Source organism: Poeciliopsis prolifica, unplaced genomic scaffold (assembly GCF_027474105.1).
Source record: "Poeciliopsis prolifica strain line A6 unplaced genomic scaffold, Auburn_PproV2 SCAFFOLD059, whole genome shotgun sequence".
NCBI classification, from domain to species: Eukaryota; Metazoa; Chordata; class Actinopteri; order Cyprinodontiformes; family Poeciliidae; genus Poeciliopsis; species Poeciliopsis prolifica.
Window position 1 is genome coordinate 343,154 of NW_026562434.1, and position 21,633 is coordinate 364,786.

Below are 21,633 nucleotides of genomic sequence, written 5' to 3' on the forward strand. Positions count from 1 at the left end.
AAACAAAAACACACTCGCACAACAAAAGAAAAACTCCTGGTGAATAACACAAAACAAGAAACTCCCCTTCCACTAGTCTCCTCAATCTAGATAAAACAGCTTGGAACCAGGGACAGCACAGGTTATCTACAAGCGAGCCTGGAGGGCTGAACAATAAAAACTCCCAAAAGAATAAAAAGTTTAATCCATAAATAACCAAAACAAACTAAAACCGAAACAGTAGCAGGCCAACCTGCACACAACAGAGAATAAAATTAAACAGATATTTTAAATAACCACATAATAATGAACTGCCTTTACCTTCACTAAAAGCTAGCAGAGCTCTGTATATCCTCTCCAAGAGGAGGTTTCCTGCAACAATAAAATGGAGCCATCAGAAATAATTCTCAACCCAGCGCACACTTCATGTTAACCATACCTGCAGAGAAATCAGCCTGGACTCTCACCCTCTCAGCGATCTACCCGCTTTTAAATGTAAATGCCGATTGCTTGCCTCCGTAATGAATCAGCTGCGCTAAAACAGCGTCTTCCTTATATGGGCAAACGGAAGAGTGCATAATGGACATAATGCCCCGGCTACATATAATTTATATATTTAGAAATAAATAAAAAAACAAAAAACAAAAAGAAAGACCAACTCTAATTGACTCCTATTTGCTTCTTTCTTTTTCCTCTGTCTGAGCCTCGCTGCGGTGCGTCTGACCTCTGACCTCAACTCAAACCTGTCTTGCCATGGCCGAGATGATGTCCCTCCCCCTCACCAGCTAATGACAGTGATCAAGAAGACAAAGAAGAGATCTGCTGATCCTAATTTTCTGACACCAGGAACTGTCATTGAGCAACTACTGCATGGAGTCTGCTGGACATTTGGACTGAAACTACATTCCTGTGTTTGGGTGCAACTGAACTCTTACAACCTCCGCTGGTTTACTCCTGACATCAGCCTGGAGAAGGAAGGATAAATGTGCTTCAGAGACGACAAACTGAACTGTTTGACCCTTGTTTCATTGTGGACAGCATGGACATTGAGTGAGGGACAGTCTGGGCAACTCAAAGATCCAATACAGAACCAGTTGGACTGACAGGAAACTGCAGAGAGAGAGGAGGAGAGGACCAGGCTGCAGCGACGCCAGCAGCAGGAGGAGGAGGAGGGAGAAGTGAGCTCATCCAAGATAAGTGTTATACACATACACAACTGGTATAAACTGCTACTGCAATGAAGACTTGCTTGCTTTATAACCCTGTTCACATATTATCTAGCCAGAAAATAAAGTCTTAACGGCTTTTATGTTCAATGGTAGACAAATTCTCTCAGTTTGTCCCTTTTAACTCTGAGTCCTGAACAGCAGGACCACTGCTAAGGATCCTCTTAGGGTCCATGAGCCACAGGTTGGGAAACCGTGAAGGGAAAATTGCAATCGCTAAAAGATCAGCAAAGAACTAACGGAAATTATGCCACTAAATTACACCAGCTAAAAATGATCAAAGATTCTAAGCTAATAATTATTTACAAAAGTTTTCTTTTTCTTTTTTTCTTTTAGGACTATCTTGATAATACATGCTAGATTGGATTTAAAATTAAATATCTCTGAATGTTAAAAAATAAATAAATAAGAAATAAATGAAATTATATTAATTTGAACAGTTATGAATCTACATTTTATTGAAATTGGTGAAGTGTTTCAGCAGCAGGAAATTCAGTTGTGGCTGGTTTCCAACACGTCTGAGATAGCTTTTAAAATCTATACATTACTTAAAAGAAAATTCTTGAAGCTTCAAAAAATTGTATAACCATTTGAGCAAAGGAAAACAATGAAAGCAGACTATAAATTTGTGGCTGAAAAGCTGATTAATTTTTTTATGTTTTTGTTTGTGTCGATCACGTTGATGGAAATGATTATGGGAGCAAACAGATTGCACTCAAGAACTGAGTAACTGATCAAATTATTATTTAAATCATAAAATTACATTGTCAACTGGTCTGAAATGCAAGGTTAAATTAAATTGTGATATTTTATCTAACTAGTTACTCCAAATTGATGTTTGTGAATGAACATAATGTTTTCTAGATAACGCTTAAAACCTTTAATCCAAGGTTGATTGATTAATGATCATTAAATTCATAAAGGAATAATAACAAAGGTTAGCAGATTAAATATTAAAAGAAGAACTAATAATAGATAAAACTATTTTAGCAGACATGCCAAATGACGTTTTCCGCAGGCAGAAAAACGATTGCAGATAACTACAATTAATGATGAGGAAATTTTTCAAGTCAATAACAAACCAGTTCTCCCAAAGTCTTTATCTAAAGCAGCCACAATTGTGGCACATGGGCGATGCCATGTGTCAACAGGGGGAATAGTGGGGATAATACAACAATATTTCACAACATATGGAATAAATTCTTACCTAAAAATTTTTGTTCTGCATGTCCAGTTTGTGTTAGACACAAGGGAACATAAGGCCAAAAAAGAGGAAGTTTCCCAAAGCCTTTATCTATTCCAAACAATGCAAACAAATATTGTTTGGTAATTATTGATGCTTTTTCTAAATGAGTTGAAATTGTTCTAGCGAAGCATCCAGATGCTTTGACAGTAGCTAAAGCTATATGTAAAACTATTATTCCAACACCACAAACTAGACTGAAAAGTAGATTAAAGAAAATGTATGGAACACCGTGGTTAAAATGTTTAGATTTGGTAAAGTTGTACATGAGAATTACACCACACAAGAAGGATTAACACCATTTGAAATAATTCATGGCAGACCATACAGATTACCAATATTTTCTCCAGATTTGCAACATGCAGATGAGGAGCAAACACTGGCAGATTACATGATCAGGACTCTGAAACAGAAGGAGGTGTCAAATGCAAATTTACTGTCCTCTGACTCTCCTCTCCCGCAGGAAACCACTCCACCAAGCTAGGAGACTGGGTGTTTATCAAAGTCATAAAGAGGAAGAGCTGGGCCAGCCCGCGGTGGGAGGGACCATTCCAAGTGCTGATAACGACTCCAACTGCTGTAAAGATTGCTGAACGACCCAGCTGGATTCATCTCAGTCACTGTAAGTTGCAGAGAGTGTTGGAAGCCTAGGTGGGAGCAGGTGGGAGTCCACCTTCACAGGGGTTTGGCTTTTTAGGGTCACTCGTCTCAACGGTGATGAAGAAATCATCAACCCCCTGTTCTATAGAGACCTGGGTACTTCTAATCTCTGTAATCTGAGCAGCAATGGGATTCTCACAGGCCAGGTGGAATCTCTGCTGCGCTGTGACTGCAGCATGTTTTATGTTCTGGAGTGGAAGCTGCCTCAGCCACAAGATGAGGAGAGAAGCACAAACACTCTTCCCCCAGTCTCATCCACATGACTACAGCACTAACCTGTGGTGGCAACTAATGAACAGGACCGCTCATGAGGTGAACGTGGTGAACTGCTATGTGTGTGCACAGCTGCCCTACGCCACACAAACTCAGGCCTTCGACCAGGTAACACTGATGACAAACAGATGTGTCTCTATGGCCTGAGCACACCCACGGTACAGCATCCCCATACCAAAGGGCTGCAGATGGTGCAAAAAGGACTATTCTTTTTCACTTTGGACAGGAGCTGCCGCTAAAGGACTTTTTGGAGCTATGAACTGTTCACTTGCTGCTGATGTTCTTCCATTTCCACAGACTGTGATGAGAGTACCAGAGACCATTTTCTTGGCAGGAGCCAAACCAGGATCTCTCAGGAGCTGCATTTACAACAATGGAACTAGAACACTAGGAATGCTCCCATGGAACCTGTGTAACACAGTTTACTCCTTCTGCGAAACAACACCGGAAACATCGCCTGCAGAGGTCAGGAGCCAACCTCAGGCTGCAGCATCTGGAACGACAATCCAGACTGTCACGATTTGCTTCAGGAAAGGAGGATCGACATCACTCAGCAGACGAGAGGACGACAGAAGAAAGCTCGTTGCAGCGCCTTAGTGCCAGGAGACTATGGTCAATGGGTGATGGCTGACTGGTACTTCCTGTGTGGAGATGGAGCTTACATGCTTTTGAAAACTGTTTGTTGGCTTTTCTCACAACCTCTCAAGGAGGCGTCTGCAAGATCATAGGTTCAACATGAGATGAAAGAGGAACTGGTGGAACTATTCATGATGCCCTGCATGATTTGGAAGAGCTTAAGAACTATGTGGACAGTGCAACTCAGGGCTCACAAACTTTTGACTTTCTTTCTTGGCTGACCTCCAGACCCTGGTGGCAGCTTGTGTTAAGATTGGAACACCATCTTGACTGGACTGATCCTATTCTGTCTGTTCACAACCTGCATCATTCCATGTTTTCAAAGCATGCTGTTAAAGACATTTAACACTGCTCTGCTCAGCTATCAGATGGTCAGGGTAACCTCTGACACAGATGAGGACTACATGTTGCTCCAGAAGAAAGAAGATGACTGGAAAACGAGTACATATGATGATGTCTTGTAAATTAATAAACAGATTCAATCATTGCTTGATGACTCCTACACTGAAAATGTGAAAACAAATGGTGTTAGTGATGATAACTGCACTTGATTTTCTGCTGTTTGTTTGTTTTTGGGTTATTGTTTTTTTTCTGTTTTCTCATTCTTACATTCAACATTATTATATCATTAACACAACATTATATGCATTTGGTTTTTAATGTTTCTTTTATATTTTGTTTTCTATCCTTCTTATATATATTATGCATTCTACAACTCTTGTATAACATGTGTAATCCATTCTTTTTCTTTTTATACTATTTTGCATAGTTATTACATAAGAATTATAAACAGGGGGGAATGTTAGAATGATTATGTTTTGTTATCATCTTACATTAGTAGCTATAATAGATTTATTATTCACATCCCTGAGAAAAGCTCTCATACTTGTTAGACTTTGGAGCTGCAGCCACTTGTATCTTTGGGATTCTCCTATCTGCTCCCTCCACATTCCTTTTACTTTGTGATAAAAGAGAAAGCCGTAACAAAGGGTCTTCAGAGCGCTCAGTGAACAGCTGGAAGCAGCAGTTTGCTGGGTTCTCTCCTTTTGCAAAAGCTTTCATAAAATTCACTTACGTTGTCTGTTTGTTCTTCTATTTAGATTCACAAATACCTATCATCTCCATCAGTTCATCCTGGCTTTATCCGTTTCACAAAGACTAAATCAAACTCAAGAGGTGTACTTGAACAGATTTCTTCAAGACTTGATGAGATCAATCACCTGTTCACGTTGCCACAATAGTTAAATAGCATACGCCATACCTAACACAGAAAGACTAACATCTTTTGACAGAGACAGTCTGTACATGTGTTAAGTTGAATGTGATTGGCTGAGGGAACTGTCAATATGAGGCCTCTAATTTTTTTTATTTTTGGTGGATGTTGTGCTGAATTAAATCATACTCAATAAAATGAATTGCTGCTACAATAGTAAATAATTGTGAATAGATTGAATGTGTAATTAGCTCAAAATATATATTTTCAAACCATTCTTAACTAAAAACCATCATAATTATGCCAACCATTTGCTCAAATAAATACTTTAAACTTATAAATTAACATTGGAAATGAATATAAAGTGTGGACCTGATAGTGGACTTTTTTCTCTTCCTGTTCTCAGTGAAGGTGGATGCTTTTTATTCTCCAGCTACTTCCCTCATCTGCTGTGCTTTTGCTCAGTGTCCTGTGCTATCTTTCTTTGCACATCTTCCAAATGGCAAACTATGGATCTGGTCTTGATGACAAAAAGTAGGAAATGAAAGCCCTCTTTCCTCAATGGGGCATTTGCAGCTGGACACATGATGAATTCCTGGGAGAAGTGGAAGAATCTTTGCATGTCCACATTGTGGGTTGAGGATGTTGGAGATGAATATATAATGGAATTTTTGTTGACACAATTTCTGCTGTTTGGATTTGACGTAAACCTCGCATATCAGGAAATTCAGAAAGCATTGGCAGCTGTTCTGCCCATTGAGATGCTGAAGTCTCGTAACAAGATATGTCTTGCTGTGAACACTCAGACTCAGATGCTGTGTGAGCAGAACCACAAACTGGAAGTGATTCTTGCTCAGAGCCACAGCTCAGTTGCAGTTCCTGAAACTCGCTCGATTAATGGAACAGACGTTGGAGAAGCTGCAAGCTCAGCTTGACGGGACTGATCATAAGTTCTGCTGTCTGGAGTCGCCATTGAAATGTAACAGTGAGAACTTAAGGAAGATGGAAAAATTAATGGAGTCTGCCTGATCACATACATACTTGAGAATAACTATAAACACACACTTATTCAACCCACCACCTTTGCTGGCCGCCCTTTCTCTTCCAGTAAGGCAACCTAGACTGTTGCAATGCACCAGCTAGTTGCGTTGCTCACTTGAACCCCTTACCACATCACAACTTCCCTCACCTCCTGTATCACATGTCCTGTTTTTATGCTGTCAGTGTGTTTCTTTGCATGTGCAGATTTTTGCAACCTCACACTTGTCTTTAGTGTCTTTAGTGACACAAATTATTTTAAGCTTGATAATAGTATTTTCTACAATCATAATGTTAAAAATACTAATACTACATGACTGAATACCAGAATGAATTAGCTGCGTTTTAATGCAGGGTGAAAAAAAGACCAAAACATGTACATAAGTAGGTGGAATCACTAACAAGCATTGGTTTCTGATGGTTGCTTAGTATAAATTGCCATAGTAACTATGTGCTATTACTTTTGTGAAACCAAATCAAGGCTTGATTAAACCAGGATATCTGAAAAACTCTGTCTAAATCTGCTATTCTTGTTTTGTGAAACAGCACTTAAAAATTGGAATCCACTAAATATGAAGGTGATGTCGTTAGTTCAGAGACAGAACAAAGAAACATCAGCTGTTAATTTTGTTTGATTGCAGTTCATGACTAATCTAATAATGCTGTAGATTAACCTTCATAAGGAAGAGAGATTAAACTTTGAGCTGAAATGCAAAATGAACTTGCTTTTCAAACATCGAAGAGCAGAAACAAAAAGGAAAGTTCTTGAAATCAAAGTTCAAGTAGGGGAAAAAGCAAACTTACAGTTTCTTCAAATAATCCAAAGGGTTGAAGAACATCGGAACAAAAGACCGACTTTCAAACTGAAAGTAAATGTGAAGGATATTGCATGACTGATGAGATCACAACTCACATGCGTTTTAGTTTGTTCTTTCAGAGCAGCAGAAGGTCTGTAGTGATATCAGAGAAAGGTTTATAATGAGGAAGGACAGAAGTTCTGATGAAAATGTTTCATGATGGAGTCATGAGGAGAAAAGAGTCCAGAGAAAAGAGCAGCTGGTTGATTCCTGCTGCAGTAACTGGTCAGAATATAAATACAAACAGAAAATAATCAGAAAAACTAAACTATAATCCTTAACATCACCACACTACTGCAGCTGAAACCACACATTGTTCTAATGCAGATTATTCCTAAAGCTCCTATATAATCATTGATCATGATGTCAGTGTGGTGAGCAGAGTGAGGACAGTCTCTGGTTAAAACCAGAATCAGCTGAGGAGGTTCTGCTGATCCAGGTTGAAATTTCATTTCAATCATCAACCTGAATTTAAAGTCACAGTCAGATCAAGAGCAGAGAGGACAAATGCAAACAGAAGCTGAGAGTCTAGATCATATTGAATGTTTTGATACCTGAAAACACACAGAAATCACAAGGAGCCAGAACAGACCAAAAACAGGAACCAGGAGCAAAAATAAGCAGAATATCAAAAGGCAAGTAACCAGGATATGATGGGATTTAAGAGAAGGGAACAGCAATAAGAGTGAGCAGGAGAAGAGAATAAATACTGTGAGGGTGAATGCTGGAACAAAAGACCTGGGCTGATTAACAGGTTGGAGGAAAGAGAGAGAGAAAATGGCACAGGGGGCAAAGAAGAGAACACAACAGGGAAACTAGAAAAAAAACCAAGATACCACATTGTAACTGGACCTAAGAAACATAAAATAGCAAGAATTACAAGAAATTAAAGTAAAAATAGAAACAAGACTAATCTAATTAAAGAAAGGGACGAAGGACTGCAGAATAACCAAACCTCAAATTCAACTCAAACCAACCCAGGTCATAACTGCTGAACAAGGAAACACATGAATCCAGCTGAAATAGCTCCTGTCCAGCCACTCAAAGACAAACCTCCAAACATTGTAAGTGAGCTGAGCCGGTTTCCTGTCATACAATCGGTCAAACATCCCAAACTTTTTCAGGATGTCCAAACTGCTTTACCAGATCCTGACCCGGCCCAAAGACCAGCTGCCACCACTCATGTGCGCCTGTACAAAAAAGGTGCAAAAAAATCAAAAGATGACACGACTTAACACACTCATAAGATGGAGCAAATATTCACACCCTTTATTAAATCATGAACTAACTGTGATTAAACCACATGTTTTTAGGAATCTGAGCTAATTTTCCCAGTGAATCCAGACCTGATTATTATCTGACCTGCAGATACAATAAATTATTTTAAAGAAACCTCTCTGATGGATGATGGTTTATTTTTGGTCTAAGAATAAAATGATTTTGTAAGGATCATGTAATCACATCCTGGAAAGTCCTTCAGAGTTTATCTTTGCTCTAAAGTTATGAAAACCCGAAACCTCTCCCTTTTTAACAGAGATCAATAACCAAACACTCTGATCTTTGCTTAATCTGCCAGTTTGACAAATATAAATGAACATCGCTTCAAAATGTGTGTATTTTATTACTTCTGAGTGGGAAAGTGTTTCTGAAATGGAGCAGGAAATACATTTCATAACAGCTGATTTGCATGTGATCAAGACAAGAAGGCAGCGGTCAACACACACACACCCAGTGGTGTGTTCACACACACTCTGCAGAACTTTGTGTTCATCAGGAGGTCGATTGTTTCAGGTTTGAGCTAAAACAGAAGCAGCAGCACTTCCTCTACAGGAGAAAACACACGAGGTCATGAGGTCAAGCTTTGTGACAGTAAATAAAACACATGAATAATCTCTTGGTTTGCCAAATTATAATAAAACATGATATTTATGTTATGAACAATGAAATAATTTTAGCCTGGATTGGCTCTGAACACATCATAAATCACTGATTCATTATAAAAACTTTGACTAGACTCAGAGTAGACTTATGTAAATATACATGATGAAGTATTTAAATTCAGCATTTCACTGAAAAAGTAATTAAAGTGTAGATACAGGGATAAAGATTAGCATGCTAACCCCTCAGGTTTCCCATCAGCCACTTGGGTTTCAGGATGACCAACATTTTTAAACATGGCTGCTAATTTTGAGCCTTTTAAACCAGATATGGACATTAAATGTTCCCTGTTAGAGATTCAGGTTTTAACTTATGGATCTTTGTCAGTAAATTTGATTTAATTATTGGGGAATAATAAAAAAAATTGTCAAGGAATAAACTAGAAATTAGGTTTTTGGAGGTGAAATGATTAATTGTTGAATAAAATGAAAAATTAATCATGTAGGATTAATTAGATTATTTTATTGTGAAATTTTAAACACATTACATTTGTACTTTCACTTTGTGTAAAGAGTAATAAGTACTAATTGAATTCATAGAAAACATGCAGTTTTTTCATGTTATTGAACGTAGGCAGCCTTCAAAATGAGCGGTCCTTATTTTTCTGTGATGCTTCCAGTCTCTGCGTTGTCCTGTTTCCCCTTGATTGTTCCCAGGTGTTTCTCGTTTCTGTGATTACCATCTGTGTATTTAATCCCACGGTTGTCCTTTGTTCCTCATCGGGTCCTCATCGTTCTTCACGTCATTTTGTCAAGCCTGTTCTTCTGTCCACCAGGATGAACAGTTGCTACAGGCGTTGAGCCCTGGCTTCAGCTCAGCCATGCTGCCTGTTTTTGTGTTTCCACTTGGACTATTTTTACTATTAAAACCATCATTTAACTATATCCTGGGTTTTCTGCCTGCTGCTTCACCACCAGTATACCAGCATCTCTTGATAGAGTGAAGCTATGACAAGAAAACAAACTGAAAAAACATGTGGATCCTGGAATAATCCTGGAATAATCCTGGAATAATCCTGTAATAATCCCATCTTACATCTTTAAAGAACTAGAAGAAGAAAAAGTTTCCAAGGACTCAATCAGAATCGTTTCACCAAGAAATAGATTGTAGAGACTGAACTATCTGTTCAACAGTGAGAGAGTTTCTCTGACAGGAGGAAAAACTTTAGACTCTTTAGACTCAAATCAGCTCAGAAACACTGAAGAGGAACCAGAACTGGGCCACCAGAACCCAAATCCAGGAATCAGAGGTTCAGTGAATGTGGTGTTGAAGGTGTGGAGGAGGATCAGTGAGTCAGAGGAGACTCTGTAGAAGGACAGAATGCCAGCAGGACAGTCCACATACACTGCTACTCTGTTAGAGTCAGAGGAGGAGGAGAGACGAGTTTCTATGTTATTGTGTCTGACAGAGTAACCATAACGATCAGAGCAGATCAGACTCCAGGAATGATCATTCCATCCAAACAAACAGTCTTCACTGAATCCTTTCCTCCTGATTCTTCTGTAACTCACTGATATATAAACTCCTCCTCTCCACTCAACCTCCCAGTAACAGCGACCAGTCAGACCAGTTCTACACAGCAGCTGATGATCATCAAATCTGTCTGGATGATCAGGATATGACTGAAGCTCCTCCTCATATGTCACCTTCCTGTTGTCTTCAGACAGTTTGAGTTTTCTGTACACTGTGTTTGTGTCGATGGTGAGTTGACAGGAATCTGATGGAGAACAAACACAATCCAGCTGCAGTTATTGATCATTTATTGACACTTTGACTCCTGAATGAGTGATGTGACAGTTTGAAGATGGTTGAATGTGAGATGCTTTGTTGTCATGAATCAGATGAAAAACACTTACATTTCCTCAGACCTGGAGTCAAGAATCGGCCTCCAGCAGGCTCCACCCTGAAAGGAGGAGGGGGGTCAGACCATCAGTCTCTTTCAGCAGCAAACATGGACATTACATGTCTCTCAGACACACATTGTCCTCGAGAGGGTCTTGACTGCAGCCTGCAGAAAGGGGCGGGGACGGACCACTGTCAGTCTCAGACCTTATATGGAATTGGGACTATTGCATTCCGGAAATGAAGGGGGCGCTATTTTCACAATCACTAATACCTTAAAGAAGCGGGGTGAAGAGGTCGATTGGAAGAAATTTGAGAGGCTTCGCCATTGACGTTCGGAACGCTATTCATAATGGAACAAGCACAAAGTCAGCAAAAGGTATTTTCTACCTTATTAAAACTTTTTTCACATAGTACATCAAGCGCTTTTTCTAGATTAGGTTGAAATATAATTGACAGCTGCAAACGAGTGAAATTCGTAGTTCGTACAGGGGAAGGCAAATTTAGCATGTAGCATAGCTAATTATTTCCGTGCAGGGCATCATTAGATAAAAATCGAAAAGTAGAAAAATGTATACTTGAGAAATGTATTTTATGCCCAATTTTTTTTTCGTTATACAGATGCACTTATCAATTTGCAATATTGGGATCGGACAGAAAATTCTTCCCGTACTGTCTGAAGACAAATACCGCTGTCCCCTTTGCTCATACAGTGCGGAGGAGTCTTAAAGGTACAGAACCACATAGCAAGAACTGCTATGGTTCAACATAACAGTATGTGAAACTACACTTATGAATGTTTATTTTTTACATTCTTATCAGTTTTCTAGTGTTTTTATTTCATTTTTAAAGGTTAATATTTTTTTAAATATGTTTTTGGACACCAATGTTAAATTTCTTGAAAGTCTAATATTTTTTATAAACTAACAGCTTTTTTATAAGCTAACAGCTGCCATCATAAGTGGAACCCAGATGATACTGTAATGACGAGCAGCACTACTTCAATGTATTTTTAGTAACTGTGCAGCAAACTACACATTTAAAGTAACAAAGTATTTTGTGAAATGGCTATTATTACTGTTTTACTGATTATAATGTGCAATGTAATATTACCCATTTATTTCAGCAGACATTAATAAAAATGAAGTTATGTGCACTGTTAGGTATTTTAATACAAGACAACAAATTAAGGTTAGAGGAAACCTAACATAAACAACATTTATCAGTGTATCGTGTTTTAATTTTTTTATGGATTAAAATGTGTTCTTCATTCAGTTAAGTTTCTCGCATTATGTTGCATATCAACAACATTAACTCAAGAGTATAACATTTGTAAAAATGGTCCTAATTATTTATTTTTTTTAATCAAAGTTACAGAGTAATTGAGTAAATCTGATTAGTTAATCTTTGGCTGTTCATTTTGTGCAGAACATATATGTGTTTTCTGGAAGCCATTAATTGTTAAATCCTACAAAACAGTTACACAACGTTAAAGAATCTACAGTGATTAATTCAAACATGCTTTTTGTTCTTCCAATCATTTGTATATTTCCTGGTGTAATAACCTTTTTCTTTTATCTTAGTAGCTATTAGGCTGAGTCTTCGCTCTGTTCTGAGTGAGAATGAATCACATCTAAACATATCTGCAATGTATATAGATGTTTTTTTAATTTTATTCATTTCTTTTTTTAAGATTCATTCATAATCATGTCATAGCCATTCTTCCAGTATGACTCTTGCATTGCACATGTTTTTTTTATTATTATTATTTTCAGATGCCTTTGATTGCACTGGAAGCTGTTCTCCAGGAGGTGATTCTGGCACAGGGAGGCACATCTTCCCTCACCTTGGCATTGACCTGCAAGTGCTTAGAAGCCATTGTGTCTGACCCAGTTTTCAGGAAGAAGACTCACTTTGCTTGGCTAGATGGTAAAGACCTTTGACTTTTTTCACCTAAAACATGTGAAATTAGATTTCAACTACATAAAATCAGTTTTTCATCAACAGGTGAGATCAGCTGGGCGACATTTTCAGAATCATTCAAGGCAGAAAACAGGATTCCTTTTGCGGTTGTAAGATGTTCTTCCTGCAACCGGCAACATAAAGACTGTGTGGGCTTCACTGGACATGGAAGATGAGGAGAGTTCCCTCGTTACTACTCTGATGGCACATCTGGACACTGCCCTGAATGCCAGTACTGAATGCTAGGACAGTATTAGTTGTTTTCTATAGTCTTTCACACATTTCAGTTGTCACACATTGTGTTTTTTTGTGAAATGTCATTTTAAATCATCTATGCTGAAGCACATTTGCCTTTTGACTTGTTCAGTCATTTGTTTTCATAATGTGTTATTCAATATTATGTACATTTTTGAATGTTCCTTTTGTTGTAGCTCAGTTGATTTACATTATTTAGTTTGTACAGAAATTATGTTACATTGTGGCTGCATTTTGTTGGAGAGAGTAGATCCAATAAAGTAGTTGTAAATATATTGTAACAGTGTTGTTTAGCAATTGGATCACCTTGTTTTAAAAATTTGAAATACATGCTAAATAATAACTTGCAATATTTTAAATCTGTAAATGCAATGTTTCCTATACTTTTTAAACAATGACTGGAATCATTACAAATGTTCTTTACAAACCTGACATACGGCTAAGTTGTTTGTTTTAACAGTCAGAATCAACTGTTGTTTTATAATAAAGCAAGAACACACAGAAACATTGTTTAGTTACAAAGTCATAATACAAACATAAGACTAAAGGTGAGCTGAGTGAAGGTGGAGACCAGGTGGAGGTGATGGAGGCTCAGGTGAGGAGCAGTTGCACATCAAGCCGGAGTTTGTGAAGGATGGAGGAGATGAGAGAGGACCGCGCCGTGATCAGAGATGAAGACGGTTACAATTTACACATAGATTCAATTTATGTATCCAGTGAATTTATTCAAAAAGGTTTTCATAGAGAAAAAACAACAACAACAGCGAATCATTCTCTCTGACTGTTACCAGCTCAGTGTCTACGCCGGGGTCCGAGATCATTTCTTCTCAAATGAACTTTCTAAAACCTACTTCTGTGAGTCTTTCCAGGTTGAAGCTACATTTACATTTTTAAATGAATCACTTTGGGTTTTGCAACAATGGCATATTTAAGGTCTTTGGGACTCAGTTTATGAATCAATTGCAATTGGTAGAATTGAGTTGAATTTCTAAACAGAAGTGGGGAACCACAGTCAGTTTACTGGTTAAGACATTATGGTAAACAATGATACAGTCGAGCTTGTTAGAAGTTCAAAAGTAATTTAATTTGTTTGTAAATTGTATTCACAATGTGAATAAGAAAAATATTTGCCAAATAAACAGAACAAAAGTGTTTTGTGAATGGATGGACCAAGTTGGCCAAAATTGACTAAACGTTTTACTGTTAGTCATGATTTTGACTATCAGCCTCTTTCCATCCAGTCCTTATTAAATAAGGCAAAGGATATTCTATTTTAGATTTTAACTTATTTATTTTAAGAGTACCATTCACAACATCAAAATCTATTGTTTAACTTCAACACCAGCAAGTATTTGTTTATATCTGTTTTCTGTGATGGACTGGCGATCTGTCCAGGGTCCCTGCAGCAGCTCTCATCACCCACTGCACTGATAACCTGAGAGTAAAATCATTGATGGATTGATAAATGTGTTTTTAATATAGTGTACATTTGTCTCTAAAATGTTAATTTATGTTTTATGACTTTTGTTTGGGAAAGTTAGGGTGTAAGGATAGATAATACATTTCCATAATGATTCCTTATTATTGCTTATTTTAGATTGTTTGTTACTAATATAATTTTAACATCCGAAAACAAAGATTTAATAAAGATTTAAAATAAAAAAGGGACATACCACGTGACAGATACCACGTGACATAACACGTGGTATGTCATTTCCTTACTGTTTAATTTGTAGTTAATATGTAATTAATTTTAAATGTTAAAAGTGTTATTGGGTGTTCTTAAAAGCGTTGTCAAATAAAATGCGTAATTATTATTATAATATTGAAACACGGCTGATACAGGAAATGGTGTCACTAGCGCCCCTTCATTTCTGGAACGCAATAGTCCCATTTCCATATAAGGTCTGAGACTGACAATGGTCCGTCCCCGCCCCTTTCCGCATGCTGCAGCCAAGTGTAGTTTTTGTCCTCCACTGAGACAGGAACAGTCCAACATCTGGATTGCAAACTGCAGTGGATGTAGGAAGGACAGTTGGTGCTGCTGCAGCACAACTCATTTCTCCAAACACAGGAAAAGCTCCAACAGAGAGGAGAAAGGAAATCCCTCAGTAACAACCTGAAGAAACTCACTGAAGCCTAAAAGGACATCAGGAAACTAAGGAAACATTTCTGGAAGCTCCACCTGATTTAATAATCAGCATTAAAATACAATCAATCTAAACTCTGATCAACACCTGGATACCTGATCCATCCACACTCCCACACACAGATGAAGGAATGAAACACTAAACAGCCCTGCTGCTGAAAACCTGCTGTGGGCCTCACTGTAATATCCAGAAATACAAACATTAAAAAGGAGAAGCTGCATCACATTCAACAAAGATTCAACAAGAATCAAAGATTTGATCTCTGAGCTCAGACTCACAAACCAGGGAGAGGCTTCCATCATCACACACCTCTGACAAACACCTCCAACCTTTCAGCACGTCCTCTACCAACCAGCACCACCAGGTGGCGCTGCACACATTTACAATGAGCCCAAGAAGAAGAAGAAGCAGCATCCTGAATCCAGCAGCTGCAGTAATGGCTTGTGAAAGTGTCCAAGGAGCATCTGGAACCAGAACCAGCAGATCCAACAGAACAGAGAGTCTTTGTTTGCATCTTCCTCTCAGATTTCCAAGCTGCTCTGAGAGGAAATGACATCATCACTCTGCTGATGATGTCACGCTCTGATGTCACTGACCAGGAGCTGCTGGACTTCTACATTTCCAGCATGGAGGACAGAGAAGATCTCAGCTCTGATGAGGAGCTGGCCTGCCTTCACACTGATGCGGGTCAAAGAAATATTTCCAGATGAAGTCAGACTAAAATGTTGGATTGTCCTGCTGTTGCAATCAGAGGCCAAGAAGAAGCTTCAAGTTCTTCTCCTGTTCAGCTCCACGTTCCTGTCAGAGACTTCAGCTCCTCATGAGGAGAACAACTAAAGCCTGGAACAGACTGACACCAACATCCTGACATCTCATCCCTGAACAAAGCTTTGCAGCATCAAGGTGACTCTTAGTGCCATATATGGACAGATTTCCTCTAAAGGGGGCGGAGCCTGGATTGGAGGAACCAGCAGAAGCTTCCAGGAACAAACCTTGAGAACCTCTGGAGGAGAATATGGAGATGAGATTCCTGCTTTAATCAGTGGATTCATTGATAGAAAACATGAAATATCTGAGAGCTGCAGCTCCATTTTCTACTGATCTGCTGGAACATCAGATAGAAATGAAGAATTTCATCACTTCACATCAACTCCGTTCATCTCCCACCGATACACCTGAATTATTGAGCTGAACTGGTTCCAAAGGTCTGGATGGTAAAAACATCCATTGTTTTTCTGTCTCATTAGTTTTCCAGAAAGAGTTGAAATGTTTCAGCAGCTTTTATGCTGCAGCTCAGTAAAGATCTCTCCTCTTTCCAACCTGATTTAGTCCATGAAACAGAACATCTCTGCTGCTGCAGCAACAGGAGGAAACTTCTCCAGCTCTCAACTTCTACACTCTGACTGCTTGGAAACAGATCAGGGAGGACAGCCTTTTCTCCAGGCTGCTCCTCCTGACTCTAGCGCCACCTAGTTGAGGACAAACTACCATACAAATAAACTGCTAAACTCTGCCTCAAACAGTTTGCTTCATGTTTTTGTGTATTTTTGGTTTCATTAAGTCCTGAAAGTTGTGAATCTTTGTTTCACTTTTGAGAACTTTTCCACATCATCTGACCATTTTCTGATCTTTCCTCATTTGGGCTGATTGGTCTAGATCTCCATGAAATATTCTTTTAAAGTCCAAATTGTTTCCCAGCTGTGTCTCTACAATTACATATCATATCTTTTATATGATATCATTAATCTGCATATTTTTAACTTATTTTTAAATCAGCCAATCAGCTTCTTGTATTTCCTCAGTAGATCCATCAGTGGAAGCCCCCCAGCCATGATGCTCCTGGTTTGTGAAGACAGAGAGACAAACTGAACTCTGATAGGAAACAGTTTCAACTGATTTTCTCTCTCCAACCTCTTGGTTCCAAATGGAGCTATATTTGGCCCCCCCTGCTCTGAATACCATGTTATTGTGGTTCAGTAGATGGGTTGGTTTCCCAGGTTCATTCAGAACCATGTGAAAGATTCTTATAGTTTAAATGAGCTGCTATTTGAAAAGTTACACAACCAAAATGACCAGAGATAATTTGAGTTATTAAACTGTAATAAGAGATAAAATGGGGTTCAAAATGTTATCCATTCATTTTAAATGATATGACTGTATACCAGCTTCAAACTAAATGTTTCCCAGCAGACTGACTAAGACATTTCTCCCTCTTCCTCCTCTATCAGACCTTCTCTGCTCCTGCAGCAGGTTCCTCCATACTGAGAGCTTCCAGTCTCCAGTGTGGATCCTTCAGTCCAGCCGACAGCAGCTTCACTCCTGAGTCTCCTGGATGATTGTAGCTCAGGTCCAACTCTTTCAGATGGGAGGGGTTGGAGGTCAGAGCTGAGGCCAGAGAAGCACAGCCTTTCTTTGAGACTAAACAGCCTGATAAGCTGCAGACACACAATTCATCACATGATGAGAAAATGAGAACATTGAGGTAGAAACCAAGGACTGAACTGATGGATGGACGGACGGACGGACGGACGGACGGACGGACGGACGGACGGACGGACGGACGGCGGACGACGGACGGACGGACGGATGGATGGATGGATGGATGGCCCAGAGTTACCTGAGAGTTTCCAGGTTGCAGTTTGGACTCTTCAGTCCAGCAGAGAGAAGCTTCACTCCTGAATCCTGCAGGTTGTTGTTACTCAGGTCCATTCTCTGAGACTGGAGGACTGGGAGCTGAGAACTGAGGACAGAGCTTCACAGCTTCTCTATGAGAGGTTACAGCCACTCAGTCTGAGGAGACAGGGAGGAAAATATGTTATTAATACAATTCTACAAAAATTTATATTTTTCAAGGTTTTTCTTGGACAGAGAAGGATCTATCTTATTTTACACATGTTTTTGATGCCTTTTGTTGCGAAATGGTTAATTTTATAGTTAGTCCTCCATCCTTAAAGTTTATAACTACAGGAAACAAGAAGTCTGAAGAGAATGATAAAATTCCACAATTAACAAAATTAATACAATTTAAATTTTAACATAAGAGGACGAGTTTTGCTGCTTTAATATGTATCACTATGTCAGCTGCTGAAGGGAGTCTGTGTCTCCTTCACACATCACCCCCAGTGAGAAACTTTGAGGAGACAATGCAACAATATATAAGCTGAAAAATTAACATATATATTTACCTCATCATTAGTATATTTCTATCAAAGATAACTGCATTAACAATGTGTGTCTTACAGAGCTTTGTTGGAGGCTTTAACCACTGGCAGCAGCCTCAGAAGAACCTCCTCTGAAGCAGAGTATTTCTTCAGGTCAAACACATCCAGATCTTTTCCTGATGACACTAAGATGAAACCCAGAGCTGACCACTGAGCAGGAGACAGTTTATCTGTGGAGAGACTTCCTGAACTCAGAGACTGTTGGATCTCCTCCACTAGAGAACGATCATTCAGTTCATTCAGACAGTGGAACAGATTGATGCTTTTCTCTGCAGACACATTCTCACTGATCTTCTTCTTGATGTACTGAACTGTTTCCTGATTGGTCTGTGAGCTACTTCCTGTTTTTGTCAGCAGACCTTGTAGGAGTCTCTGATTGGTCTGCAGTGAAAGTCCCAGGAGGAAGCGAAGGAACAAGTCCAGGTGTCCATTTGGACTCTGTAAGGCCTGGTCAACAGCTCTCTGGTGGAGAGAAATTATTTTACGTTTATTAAATAGTGAAGATTTCTTAGATGTTGATGTTTCTTTCATCAGGTTGACACCAGAGTTGATGAAGGTCAGATGAACATGAAGAGCAGCCAGAAACTCCTGAACACTCAGATGGACGAAGCAGAACACCTTGTCCTGGTACAGACCTCTCTCCTCTTTAAAGATCTGTGTGAACACTCCTGAGTACACTGAGGCTGCTCTGATATCGATGCCACTCTCTGTCAGGTCTGATTCATAGAAGATCAGGTTTCCTTTCTGCAGCTGATCAAAAGCCAGTTTTCCCAGAGACTCAATCATCTTCCTGCTCTCTGGACTCCAGTGTGGATCTGTTTCAGCTCCTCCATCATACTTGACCTTCTTCACTTTGGTCTGAACCACCAGGAAGTGGATGTACATCTCAGTCAGGGTTCTGGGCAGCTCTCCTCCCTCTCTGGTCTCCAACACATCCTCCAGAACTGTAGCAGTGATCCAGCAGAAGACTGGGATGTGGCACATGATGTGGAGGCTTCGTGATGTCTTCATGTGGGAGATGATCCTGCTGGCCTGCTCCTCATCTCTGAATTTCTTCCTGAAGTACTCCTCCTTCTGAGGGTCATTGAACCCTCTGACCTCTGTCACCATGCCAACACACTGAGGAGGGATCTGATTGGCTGCTGCAGGTCGTGTGGTTATCCAGAGGAGAGCAGAGGGAAGCAGTTTCCCCCTGATGAGGTTTGTCAGCAGAACATCCACTGAGGTGGACTCTGTAGCATCAGTCAGGATCTCCTTGTTGTGGAAGTCCAGTGGAAGTCGACTCTCATCCAAGCCATCAAAGATGAACAGAACCTGGAAGTGTTCAAAGCTGCAGATTTCTTTGGTTTCACTAAAGAAATGATGAACAAGTTCCACCAAGCTGAACTTTTTCTCTTTCAGCACATTCAGCTCTCTGAAGGTGAATGGAAATATGAACTGGATGTTCTGGTGGGCTTTGTCTTCAGCCCAGTCCAGAGTGAACTTCTGTGTTAGGACTGTTTTCCCAATGCCAGCCACTCCCTTTGTCATCACTGTTCTGATTGGTTGATCTCTTCCAGGTGGGACTTTAAAGATGTCTTCTTGTCTGACTGTTGTTTCTGGGTCTGTCTGGTTTCCTGGATGCTGTTTCAATCTGTCTGACCTCATGTTCATCATTGACCTCTCCAGTCCCTCCCTCTGTGATGTAGAGCTCTGTGTAGATCTGGTTCAGAAGGGTTGGACTTCCTGCTTTAGCAATCCCCTCAAACACAGACTGGAACTTTTTCTTCAGACCAGATTTAAGTTGATGTTGACAAAAAGCAGCAAGATGTTCTAAATTAACACAAAACATAAAATCATTAACAAAAAAAAGATGAAGATGACTGGAATAAATGTTATTTCATCTCTTCAGACATAAGAAATCAGTATGACTGATTTATCTATCAGATTAAATCTTTGAAGAAATTCTCTTACTGCTCTGCAGATGGTCAGCCAGCTTTTCCTGCTTCATCCTCCTCAGGAAGTTCAGTGTGATCTTCATCACTGCCTCTCTGCTCCTCCTCTGCTCTTCATCATCACCTTCCAACACCTCATCATCTCTCTGACTCTCTGAATGTTCTAGGTCATCTGCAATCAGAACCTTCTGGATCTTCTTCAGTTCTTTCTTCACATAAGTGACAATGTTGTCCTCCAGCAGCTGGAACAGAATAATAGATGAAGGAAACATCAGAGTTTAAATCATGGAGCCAAACACCAGATGGATGTTGGACAGACTGACAGTCCTCTGGTCTAAAACACATAGAAAAGTAGTTGTACATTTACAGACCATAAATATGGAGTCTAACTGTGTTGATGCTGCTGGGCAGATGAACCACTGGGTACCTCTGAGATCTGCTGGTCCACTCTGTGGAGGAACCAGGAACAATTAGGAAGTCAGGAAATATTCATCCAGCAGTTTTCACAGAGGAAATCACCAAGAGTTTCACAGTAAAAATACTTGAAGGAGAAAAACAAAACATCACAATACACACTTACAGCAGGTAGAAACATCTCACCTCTCTCTGATGGTGGAGATCCAGGAGATTTAAAGTCAATGGGACGATGCTTTGAACAGTCACTCTTAAAGGACACACAGCTGGGTTCTGGTTCTGGTTCTGGTTTGAGTCTCTGATGGATCCTGACAGAAACATGATGATTAAAACTTAATCAGCAAAGAGGAGCAGCAGCAGCTTCATCACCACGTCTGTTCTGGCCTGATATAGTGAACGCTGTGTGAAAAGGGCTGTGGACAGTTAGAGATGGTGACCTCACCTCTGACCTTTGCTCTGGCTCTCATCTTCCCCACACAGAGTGGTTTTAGAGGGAGGGACTCCCTCCTCTCTGTCCTCACACTGATCCATGCTGCTGAATCCACATCAGCTCACACACTTTCTAGCTTCACCTGCAGAGGAAACACACATCATTCATCTGCACATCAACTCTGATCATCCTTTACATCATTAGTGCTGGAAAAAGATCAGCTGCTCCTCCTCTGATTGGCTCTTCTTCTCTGCTTCATATCAGTGTCAGGTGAATGCAGTCAGACAGCAGAGAGGCAGAGGAAGCTGCCATCAGCTGCTGCACTTCTACTATCAGTCCACTAGATGGAGACATGGAGCAAC

The 21,633-nt window shown here is 39.7% G+C and overlaps 1 pseudogene; it reads right to left on the bottom strand.

Moving 5' to 3' along the window:
• Positions 1-21,633, bottom strand: part of LOC129379562 (NLR family CARD domain-containing protein 3-like) — a 252,629-nt pseudogene extending 230,996 nt beyond the window's left edge.